An 11,734-nucleotide genomic window follows, 5' to 3' on the forward strand; every position below is an offset into this window, starting at 1 on the left:
GATGTAGCGTATTACACTGACTGATCTTTGCATGTTGAACCATCCTTGCGTTTGTTGAATAAATCCTACTTAGTCATGGTGTTTAATCCTGTTAATATGTGCTGAACTCTGTTCGCTAGTATTTTGTTGAGGATTTTTCCATCAGTATTCACAAGGGATATTCGTCTGTAGTTCCTTTTCCAGTAGTGTCTGTCTGGCTTTGGCATTAGGGGAATGTCGGCCTTTTAAAATGAGTTAAAAGTGTTTCCGCCTCCTCAATTTTTAAAAAAGATTTTATTTATTCATTTGACAGAGAAAGCCAAAGAGAGAGCATGCAGAAGGAGGGGGAGCAGCAGGCAGAGGGAGAGGGAGAAGCAGACTTCCCGCTGAGCAGGGAGCCCAACACGGGGCTCGATCCCAGGACCCTGGATCATGACCTGAGCTGAAGGCAGACATTTAACCCACTGAGTCACCCAGGCACCCCCCCTTCAATTTTTAGGACAAGTTTGAGGAGTATTGGTATTAATTGCTCTTTAAATGTCTGATAGAATTCGCTCATGAAGCCATCAGGACCAGGGCTTTCCTTTGTTGGGAGATTTTTTTATTAATGTTTCAATCTCCTTGCTAGTGTAGGTCTATTCAGATTGTCTATTCTCTCCTGATTCAGTCTCGATAGGTTTTGTGTTTCAAGGAATTTCTCCATTTTATCTGGGTCGTTCGATTTGTTGTCACACAATGGTTCATTGTGCTCTCTTACAACACTTCATATCTGTAGAACTGGCAGTAATGTCCCCACTTTCATTTTTTATTTTAGTCATTGGAGGCTTCTCTCTTTTTTTTCTTAGTCAAACTAGCTAAAGGTTTGTCAATTTTGTTGATCTTTTCAAAGAACCAGCTTTAGGGTTCATTCATTTTCTAGACTATTTTCCTACTCTCTTATTTCATTGATCTCTGCTCTAATACTTATTGTTAGAGATCTCAATAAAGATAAGTACAGGGGTAATTATAAAGGCTCTTTATTTTGTTGTAACGATGGTTTGTACCTTCACTTTCTGTTTTCTACATGATTTGATAAACTGATAAACTTAAATTAAAAAACAATTATTAGTTAACAATTAACAATTGTTAACAATTAAAAGTCAGAATATCTTGTTTCTTTCACTTCCACAGAGTTTGTCGGGTTTGTTATTGTTTTTATTGGGGTTCGTTTGTTTGCTTGATTATTGTAGGCTGTCTCTGTGCCAAGGATCAGCCTGAGGCATGAATATAATGCCTGCTTAGATCTTTTCTGAGACTTTCCCTGGGCATGGGCACAGTCACTTTGTAATTTCCCTGTATATGCACTTGGTTTTGAATGTCCTAATTCTTAACATCTAGTTCCTGAAAGGGGAAAAAGCAGAAAATGAAGTGGAGGAATAAAGGTGCCCTGGTCCCTCTAGATCCCCTGGAAGTCACTTCAGCTGGCCCGGAGAGGTTTGCAACAATGGGGGAGGGGTGACAACAGCAGCAGCCGGCAGCCTGGCCGTGTGTCTGCACCCCCATGATCAGAAGCAGCAATAGCCATCAGAGCAGAGATCCCTGATATTTGGAGGGCAGGGTTCTTTTTGCCCACTGTGGCTCCCACAAGCTGTGTGCAAGCCACTCCAGGATCGTGTGCATAATTCCTGCTGGGGTCTAGGAGTGCAGGATGGATAGATGCTACTGTGCTGAGAGCTGAAATCGACCAAATTACCTGCAAATTTCCCCTGGAAGTTGCAAGCCTTCAACCAAGTCCAGATTTACGGAACAGTTAGATCGGAAAGACACTTCTGGCGCAGTTGTCCAGCTTGGGAGACATCCCTGCTGCTTCCACCTGCACTGCCTTCCCAGAGTCCTCTTTTCCTAACGTGAAGACTTTTGTTTTCCTCACTAAAGGGTATGTGTGCAGCTGGCATGGTACTCTAGCCTTCCTCCCTTTTCACGGCCGGACACATAGATGGGATGTCTGAAGCTATAGCAACTGTCTTATCGTCCTAAGGCATCAAACATGAAGAAAATGGCAAGATGCACAAGATTGCAGAGGGAGTGATGTCCGCAAAGTGGTGGACTAGGAAGCTCCAAGCTCTTGTTTCCCCACAGAAACATTGAAACAAAACAAAACAAAACAAGCAGAGTTGGGGCGCCTGGGTGGCTCAGTCAGTTAAGCGCCCAACTCTTGATTTCAGCTCTGCGTTGTGAGATCGAGCCCGTGTTCAGCATGGAGCCCTTTTAAGATTCTCTCTCCCCCTCTCCCTCTGCCCCTCCTTCCCTAAAACAACAATAAGCAGAACTATCAGAACCAACCTCACAGGAGCTCTGGAAAACAATCAAAGGTCTAAAGCAAAAAGCAAAGGCTCAACCTAGAAAAATCCATCTTCAAAACAGTGGGGGGGCGCCTGGGTGGCACAACGGTTGACCGTCTGCCTTCAGCTCAGGGCGTGATCCCGGCGTTATGGGATCGAGCCCCACATCAGGCTCCTCCGCTATGAGCCTGCTTCTTCCTCTCCCACTCCCCCTGCTTGTGTTCTCTCTCTCGCTGGCTGTCTCTATCTCTGTCGAATAAATAAATAAAATCTTTAAAAAACAAAACAGTGGGAAAGTTTTGTAGTGTTTTTACTCACCCTTGCCCCACTCCCACCCTGGCATGGAGGAGGTCTTGGTTTTGATGGCAGCACAACTGTCTAACTCCCTCCTTCAAATCAGAGGGAGCAGAGCCAGCCTTGTTTGCACATTATTGTGTCTATATATGTTCTCCCCTGTCTCAGGAATCTAAATCATTGATGCAAAGCCCTCATCTCTCTTTCACCTGATGCAGGACTCACATGGGCAAAGCAGCAGCCGCTGTTCATAAAAGACACCTGAGGCAAGGGATTATGGGTGGAGACATACAGTAGATTATCTAAGGCCCAGAGGATAAGCTTGGACAGTTAGGACATTCAAAAGTAGCTGTGTATATAGGGGTATTTAGAAAATCCCATGCACGCACAGCAAAAGACAAATATTCAGAGAAGACCTGCAGGGACCTGAAACTTTCACCCTGACTGATCCTGAGGCTCAGAGCAAGCCTCACTAAATGTTAAAGGAGGGCTCCAGCACCGAGCCTATCTGAAAAGAATGGGAAAGAAGGGGTTTTTCGGTTTGTTTTCCTCTGTGTGTGTGTGTGTGTGTGCACGTGTGCACGCATGTTTTGTTTGCTCAGTTCCTGGTATTCAAGGAAACCTCTGCCAAATATTAAGGAGCAGAGACCACAGTGAGCACACACAAGGAATAGTCTTTGCAAACACAATTTGGAAGAGTATCAAAATTAACAGACTACTACAACCTTCAACAATAAAAACAAACAAGCACAAAGCCAATGCTGGAGAAGAATCATCTTATTTCCAGAACTACCACATTATAACAGTCAAATGTCCAGCTCTCAACAACAACAAAAAAATGACTGCATACAAAGAAATAAAGACAACAGGTCCATTCAAAGGAACAAAAATAACTTGGTACAAACCATTCCCAAGGAAGCCCATAGACAAAGACTTAAAACAACCATCTACAATATGCTCAATGAAGCAAAGGGAAAAGGTGCAAAGACTGAAGGAAGCCAAGAAAACCACGTATGAATGAAATGATGTTATCAACAAAAGATAGAAAACCTAAAGAGAAACCAAAAAGAAATTCTAGAGCTGAGAAATACATACCTGGAATGAAACCTTCACTACAGGGTTCAATAGCAGGTATGAGCAGGCAGAGCAAAGAACCCATGAGCTCAAAGACAGAACAACTGAAACAATCAAGTCGTGTGGAGCAGAAATTGGAAAAAAAAAAAAAGCATGAAAAAAGGGAACACAGTCTAAGGGCCTTCAGAACACCATCAAGTAAAGTAACATTTGCATCATGAGAGTAGAGGAAGGAGAAGGGGGGCAGAAAGGTTATTCAAAGGAAAAAAACTCCCAAAATGTGATGAAAGATGTGAATGTATAAATCCAAGACACTCAATGGATTTCAAGTAGGATAAATACAGAGACCTACATCATGAAAACACAATATACCAAAACTTATGAGAAACCAGTGCTGAGAAGAAATTTTATAGCTATAAATACATACCTTAAACAAAAAGAAGACCTCAAAAGAAAAAAAAAATCTCGAATCAATAGCTTAGTTGTATACCTTACAGAACTCGCAAAACAAGAACAAGATGACCCAAAACTGGCAGAAGGAAGGGAATAATGAAGATTAGAGCAGAAACAAACAAGATAGAGAACAGAAAACAGTAGAGAAAAATCAATGAAACTGAGTTAGGTCTTCAAAAAGAACAACAAAATTGATATAACTTTAGGTAGACTAAGAAAAAAAGAAAGAGAAGACTTAAATAATTAAATAAAAAACGAGACAAAAACTTACAACGAATTTTAGAGAAATAAAATGGGTAACATGAGCATACTACAAAGAGCAGATTAGATGAGCTCCATGAAATAGGTAAATTCATAGAAACACATAGCCTGCCAGATTGAATCATGAAGAAATAGAAAATCTGAACAAATTTACAACTAGTTAAGAGATTGAATCAGTAACCAGAGCCTTTCCAACAAATAAAAGCCCAGGACCAGATGGCTTTACTGTCGAATTCTAACAAATATTTAAAGAAGAATTATCACCAATTCTAGTTAAACTCTTCCAACAAACCAAAGAGGAGGGAACACTTTCTAACTCATTCTACGAGGCCAGCAATACCTTGATAATAAAGCCAAACAAGGACACCACGAGAAAAGAACATTAGGCCAATATCCCTTATAAACACAGATGCAAAAGTTATCAACAAAACACTAGCAAACCAAATGGAACAGCACATTAAGAGGACTGTTACATCATGACCAAGTGGAATTTATCCCATGAATGAACAGGTGGTTCAACATAAGAAAATCAATCGGTATATTACACTAATAGGGAAGGGAAAGAGGGAAAGCCACAGTTATTTCAATTGAAGCATACAAGGTATTTGACAGAATCAAAGACCCTTTCATCATCAAAAACACTAGGAAATAGGGGGCACCTGGGTGACTTAGTTGGCTAAGCATCTGACTCTTGATTTCGGCTCAGGTCATGATCTCAGGGTCATGAGATCAAGCCCCACGTCGGGCTCTGTGCTCAAAGGGGAAGACTCCTTCATGAAATTCTTTCCTCCTCCCTCTCCCTCTCCTCCTCCCCCTACTCTCTCTCTCTCTAAAATAAATAAATAAATAAAATCTTTTTAAAAAATGACACACACTAGAAAGAGAAGGGAACTGCCTTAACATGATAAAGGACATCTATGAAAATCCCACACCAAACATCATAGTCGGTGGTGAGAGGCTGGGAGTTTCCCTCTAAGATCAGGAACAAGACAAGGAGGACTTTCAGCACTGCTAGCTGACATTGTACTGAATATTCCAGCCAGATCAGGGAGATAAGAAGAAACAGAAGGCAACCAAACTGGAGAATATGAAGTAAAACTATCTCTATTCACAGATGATATGATCCTGTATAGAAAATCTTGAAGAATCTACAAGACAGTTACCAGAGCTAGTAAAGAAATTCAGTGAGGTTATACTGAAAAAATCAGTTACACAAAAATCAGTTCCATCTTTATACATTAATAGTAAACAATCTGAAAAGAAAATTAAGAAAAGAATTCTATTTGCAATAGCATCAAAGAGAATAAAATACTTAGGAATAAATTCAAGGAGGTAAATGACTTATACACCGAAAACTACAAAACATTGTTGAAAGAAGTTAAAGGAGAATGACGGAAAGACATCTCATGTTCCTGGAATGGAAGACCTATTGTTAAAATGTCCAGACTACCCAAAGTGACCTACAGATTCAATGCCGTTCCTATCAGAATCCCAAGGATGCTTTTCCAGAAATGCGTGTGGAAACTCGAGGGGCCCCAAATATTCAAAACAAGATGAACATACAAGAACAAATTTGGAAAACTCATACTTCCTGTTTCAACAATCACTACAAAGTTACAGTTCTCAAAACGAGTGTGGTACTGGAAAGACAGACGTATAGACCAGGGACGGGCTTTTCAACCCGAAGTGCTGGGAAAACTGGAGTTCATATACAGAAGAATGAGGTTGGACTGTTACCTCTTACCACAGACAAAAACAAACTCAAAATGGATCAAGATCTGGGGTGCCTGGGTGGCTCAGTCATTAAGCGTCTGCCTTCGGCTGAGGTCATGATCCCAGGGTCCTGGGATCGAGCCCTGCGTCGGGCTCCCTGCTCAGCAGGGAGCCTACTTCTCCCTCTCCCACTCCCCCGCTTGTGTTCCCTCTCTTGCTGTGTCTCTCTCTGTCAAATAAATAAATAAATAAATAAATAAATAAATAAAGCTTCCCCCCAAAAGGATCACGATCTAAATGAAAGAAGTAGAACTATAAAACTCTGAGAAGAACACTTAGGGGACAGTCTTCATGATGTTGAATTTAGCAATGGTTTCTACGCTAGGATATCAAAAGCACAGGCAAACGAAAAAATAAATTAGAATTCATCACAGTTGAAGTGCTTTGGGCATCGGAAGACACCATGAAGAAAATGGAAAGGTAACCCACAAAATGGGAGAAAACATTTGCAAAACACGTATCTGATAAGGGATACATATCCAGAATATATAAAGAGGACCTAAAATTCAACAGCCAAACAACCCACTCAATTTAAAAACAGGCAAAAGACTCGAACAGACTTCTTGCCAGAGAAGATACACAAAAGGCCGGTGAGCACATGAAACGATGTTCAACATCATTAGTCACGGGGATAATGCAAACCCAACCACAGGGTGATACCGCCCCACACCCATCAGGCTGGCTGTTACCAAAACAATGGAAAATACCAAGCGTTGTCAAGGACATGGAAAAACGGGAGCCCTCACGCACTGCTGGTGGGAAGGCAGTGTGACAGGTCCTCTAAAAAGGTTAAACATAGAATGTTCATGGCAGCATTATTCACAATAGCCAAAAGCTGGAAACAAGCCAGGTGCCTGTCAACAGATGAGGGGATAAAATGAGCCGTACACATACCACGGACCACTATCCAGCCACAGAACAGAATGGAGTTCGACACCTGCTACAACAGGTGGATGCGAGGCTGAGTGGAAAGAGCCACACACAGAAGGACACACCGCGTGACTCAACGTGCACGAGGTCCCAAAGCGGTCAAATCCACAGCGGAGAGAGCAGAGTGGGGGGCGCCAGGGGGACAGGACGGGGAGCTGGTGTTTCATGGGAACAGAGCTTCAGTTTGGGGAGATAAGAACGCCCAGGACATGGACGGTGGTGGCAACCACACAGCAATGTGAGTGTCCTTAATGCTACCAAACCACACGCTTAAAATGATTAAGATGATACATTTTATATGTATTTTACACATTCAAAAAAAGAAAAAGAAAGATGGCAAGGGAGGAAAATGGAAGAACATGGGTCTCTAATGGCATAGTGATGGTCTGCAGCCTTCCTGACACCTGAGAAAGAAGCCACCCCTCGTGTCAGCCCGCCATCTGGTTTCTTTCACTGCAGCTGTGCGCACTCCAAAGTCACCTGCTGGGAGACCGCTGCCCCCTCCCACCCGGCTTCCAGCGCACCTGCTACCATTGCCTTGCAGGCCCTCAACCTCCTCGGCCAGGTGACTCTGCGTGGGGCTTGCTCTGGGGGTCTGAGGATTTCAGCAGCATCCCTGGCTTCTGCCCAGTATACATTGGTGGCACCGCCCGCCAGAGACCTAAATTGTCTCCACTCCTTGCCAGATGCCCTGGGCGCATATCGCCCCCAGTTGAAAACCACTGTCCCTTTTTTGAGATTTTATTGGTTGACTGATTTGCCAGAGAGAGAGAAAGAGAGAGAGCACGTGCACACAAACAGTGGGAGCAGCTGGCAGAGGCAGAAGTGGGCTCCCTGCTCGACCCCAGGACCCCGGGATCATGACCTGAGCTGGAAGAAGACACTTAACCAACTGAGCCACCCAGGCTTCCCAAGAACCACAGGCCTATGGAAACATGTGCTAAGCCCACTAATCTGCTCTCCATGCGCCCTGTTGGTCCCCTCCCAGCTCTGCTGCGACCCCACCAAGGCCCCCTCCAGGTCTTCCCAAATCCTGCCTGTCCTTCACTGCTCACACCAAATCCTCCATTGGTGGGGGGATGGCAAGGACCTCAACCACCACCCCAGACCCCAGATGGCTCTCCCTGCTCCAGCCATCACGGCACTTGGCCTGTTGCCTTGTGTGTGTGTGTTTTGCTCCCGGAGACAAAGTTCCTGGTTCCAGGGGGCAGGGATCCTTAACGCATATAAGGGTCCAATCTACACATTTCAGTAAACACAGATTGACCTTGGAGCTCAGCAGCAGTCAGGCTGTCTGGCCCTCTGTTCCTGCTTCCTTGTGGGGTAGCCACCAGCATCTTGAGAAGCTGCCTGTCCAGGCCCCTGCTAAGGTGGGGAAGGGCCTGCCCACCCGTGGAGAGGATGACCCAGGCCTGAGGCCAGCAGAGGCCAGCTGTTTGCTTTATAGAACCCCTCCATGGACAAGACCCTAGATCCCTCCCAAGAGCTCCCTGGAAGGGGCAGGTGGGCAGCCCAGGCAACCTGTCCCTCATAACTGCCTCCCTAAGTACTTCTAGCCCACCTCCGGAACCCACAAAAGACCCTAGATCTCAACATGCCAAGATGTGGGCAGGCTTAAGAACACAGAAGCCAGGCCACCAAGCCGGGGCTGTTGGGATTGGAGCCCAGGAGTCCAGGCCGAGTGGGGACAAGGCCTGGAAGGCTGAGCCCGGATGCTTATTCTCTACTTGACAAGCTCCTCACGTTCTTACCAGCCCCATGAACTGGATGCGTGTCTTCACAGGGGCCCCATCCGTGGTGGTCCCCCGGGAACCACCGCCTCCACACTTCCAAATCTGGGGCCGATGAGTTGGTGAGCTGTAGGGCCCAAAGGAGCCCTGAGAAGGCGTCTGAGGCAGGGTCCCCAGGTGGGGGAACCGCCCCTGTCCAGGGAGCAGACAAGGCGTAGGAAGGGATGGGCCTCTGACTTCACCAGAAACCCAACACCCTTGGCAACCAGCCCCAGCGTGGGGCAGACCCACGGGCTCCGCCCTGAATCACAGAGGGGACATGGAGGGTGCGTCCAGGCTGTTGTGTCAGGGGGCAGAGTCCAGCCTGGTCAGTACATCCTTTTCTTCCACTTTTAACTGGAAATAGTCAAGAGCCTCAGGCACCAGGGATCCTCTCAAGGAAGAGCTTGACCCTTTTAGGAGTCCCCGCTGGGCCGGCAACGCACTTGGCACAGCCCCCGCCTCCAGGCCTCGCAGGCCAGGGTGGAAAGCAGGCCACAGAGGCAAGCTTCACGGGGTCAAGGCAGTATTAGGGACACACAGAGGAGGGTGCCCGACCCAGGCGGGGAGTCAGCAAAACTTGCTGGAGGAGGACACGCCCCAGCAGAGCATCCAAATTTAGCCAAGCAGCAGCTCATCCACCCAGATTTCAATTTCAGACAATGAATAAGTTTTTAGTGTATCACAAATATTGCATGGGACATACTTATCTTATGCTAAAAAGTGACGCCCTTCGTCATTGCACCTCACAGATGACCAGGCTCAGAGAAGGGATGGGACAGGGCTGAGCCGAACTTGCTCACCTAGGGTCCCAGAGTGGTGTCCACAGACCTGAGCACCTGCCCACTCTGTCCCCTAGCTGGGCGGCACTGGCAGGCCTGGCTTGCTTTCTCTGAGCCTCAGTTTTCCAATCTGTAGAATGGGATGTGTGTGGCCATCAAAGCTCACCTCTCGAGGGGTGGTCTTGAGTACAGCACTGCTGGCTTCCCTGGCAGGGGAGCTGTGGGGAGTATGGGAACCGCAGCCCCTGCCCAGGATCTGCTGGCTGGGACCAGCATCAGAAGGACAGGGCCTCTGTGACTGGGGCGTGCACTGACGTTCGAGGGGCATCCTGTGCACAGCCACCTGCAGGGGCGCTGAGGCTGCCTGACCTCATGACACATCCCAGCACAGGAACGCTCGCATACGTCACTTCACCCCGCTCACAGAGGAGACCCCGGGAGGAAGCTGAGACAAGTGAGGGGTCTTCCTCGAAGCCAGGCTGGGCCAGCACACCGCAGGCGCCACAAAGGCAGCTCCTGGAGCTTGTCTGACCCGCCGACGTGCCCACTCCCAGCTTGGCCTTGGGGATTGTGGGTGGGCTCGTGGGCGAACAGACAATGAACTGCTGTCCCGAGAGGCTGTCTGCCCAGTGCTGCCTGGCCCCCTCCCCGGTGGAGGAGCACTGCTTCGTCTTCCAGGTACACATGGCTGTGATCCACACCAGGGGACAGCCGAGAGACAGGACACCCTGAAGCTCCCTCCCCAGGAGGGCGGTGGCGGGGGCAGCATTTGGCAGGAGCGCCTCCCTGCACGTAATCCACCCGCTTGCCCGCCACTGCCCTGGAGAGCAAAGTGCCTGGAGCAGTGAGCTCCCCTGAGTCACGTCTGCTCAACAGAGCGGGAGCTCGCTGCAGTAGGACACACACCTGAGCGCTTTGTGCTCCGGGTCCAGAGGTTTCCAGGAACACGGTGTTCTCCCACCCGTTATCACCACGACCGCAGGGCTATCTGATCAGGGTCCTGCTCTGCTTGACAACCATCTGCCCGAGTCTTTATCTTTTGAATTTTTCACACGCCACTGTGTTATCTCCGAAATAAGTCAATTTTTTGGCCTTCACCTATTTTGGTGACGACCACTTTCGATTCCTTTCGTCTTCAGATGTGCCGGACCCCCTCCCACCTGGAGTATTTGTACACGCTGGTCCCCGTCCGGCTCCGGCTGCGGGCTCCCCACACCCCTCCTGCCCCCGCTCAGAGCCGGCATCTGGCCTGTGGAACCTCAGTTTGGGTGCATGCAAAGCCTGATTCCCAACCCCCTAAAGCCCCTCGCCTGCCTGGACAGTGGCGCCCACCCACGTGTGGGTGTGACTCTGCCAGCAGGGGTGGGGGGAGGAGGTGGTCACTGCCAGCCTTCCTACCCAGAGCCTTCCACTTCGAGCTTAGAGCAGGCTCACCCCACCCCTCCCAGGCCCAGGGTGCCCTTCACATGCAGGGCCTGTCCAGCTCTGGTTTGGACGTGCATCAGATGAACATGTCCAGTCCCTGGAGGCCTCAGTTTCCCCACATACAAATTAAGTAAATGGACACAACAGGGCCTATCCCCAGGGTGGAGTGGGGATTGAATGAGATGTCTGGGCCCCTGGACACCCTCCCTCTGCGGGGTCAGGGCACAGAGACACACCATGCCCTCCACCGCCCCAGCCAGTTCAGACCCTACCAAGTGTCGGGGCCTGCTGTAGCTTGGGGAGGGGGACACAAGCACCGCCCAGCTCTCTAGGGCCTCAGATGGCACCTGCCCACATTGGTGAGAGTGCAAGCCATGGTGGCTATGCCTCCGCGGGGGTGGACAGCGGGGCCAATACTGACGTCTGCGTCCCGCCCACCAGCCCTCACCTGCCCTGTGAGCCCGATGTGCCAAGGAACTTCTCCAAGCCTAGGAATGTGGGACACCCTTGTCTGGGGCTTGTTGAGGGTGATAGGTACACAGCCCCAGCTCCATCGCTAGGTGGGGACAAAGACCCAGACCAGTCCCCTTGGACCCTAACTCTCCTGCATCTGGATCCGGGCTGGTTTTGGGACATAAGCCTGCTGGCCGGGAGCACCTGGAGGTGGTGGGGT

The sequence above is a fragment of the Ursus americanus genome, chromosome 3, assembly GCF_024610735.1.
Source record: "Ursus americanus isolate L20-20 chromosome 3, mUrsAme1.1.p, whole genome shotgun sequence".
In the NCBI taxonomy this organism is placed as follows: domain Eukaryota; kingdom Metazoa; phylum Chordata; class Mammalia; order Carnivora; family Ursidae; genus Ursus; species Ursus americanus.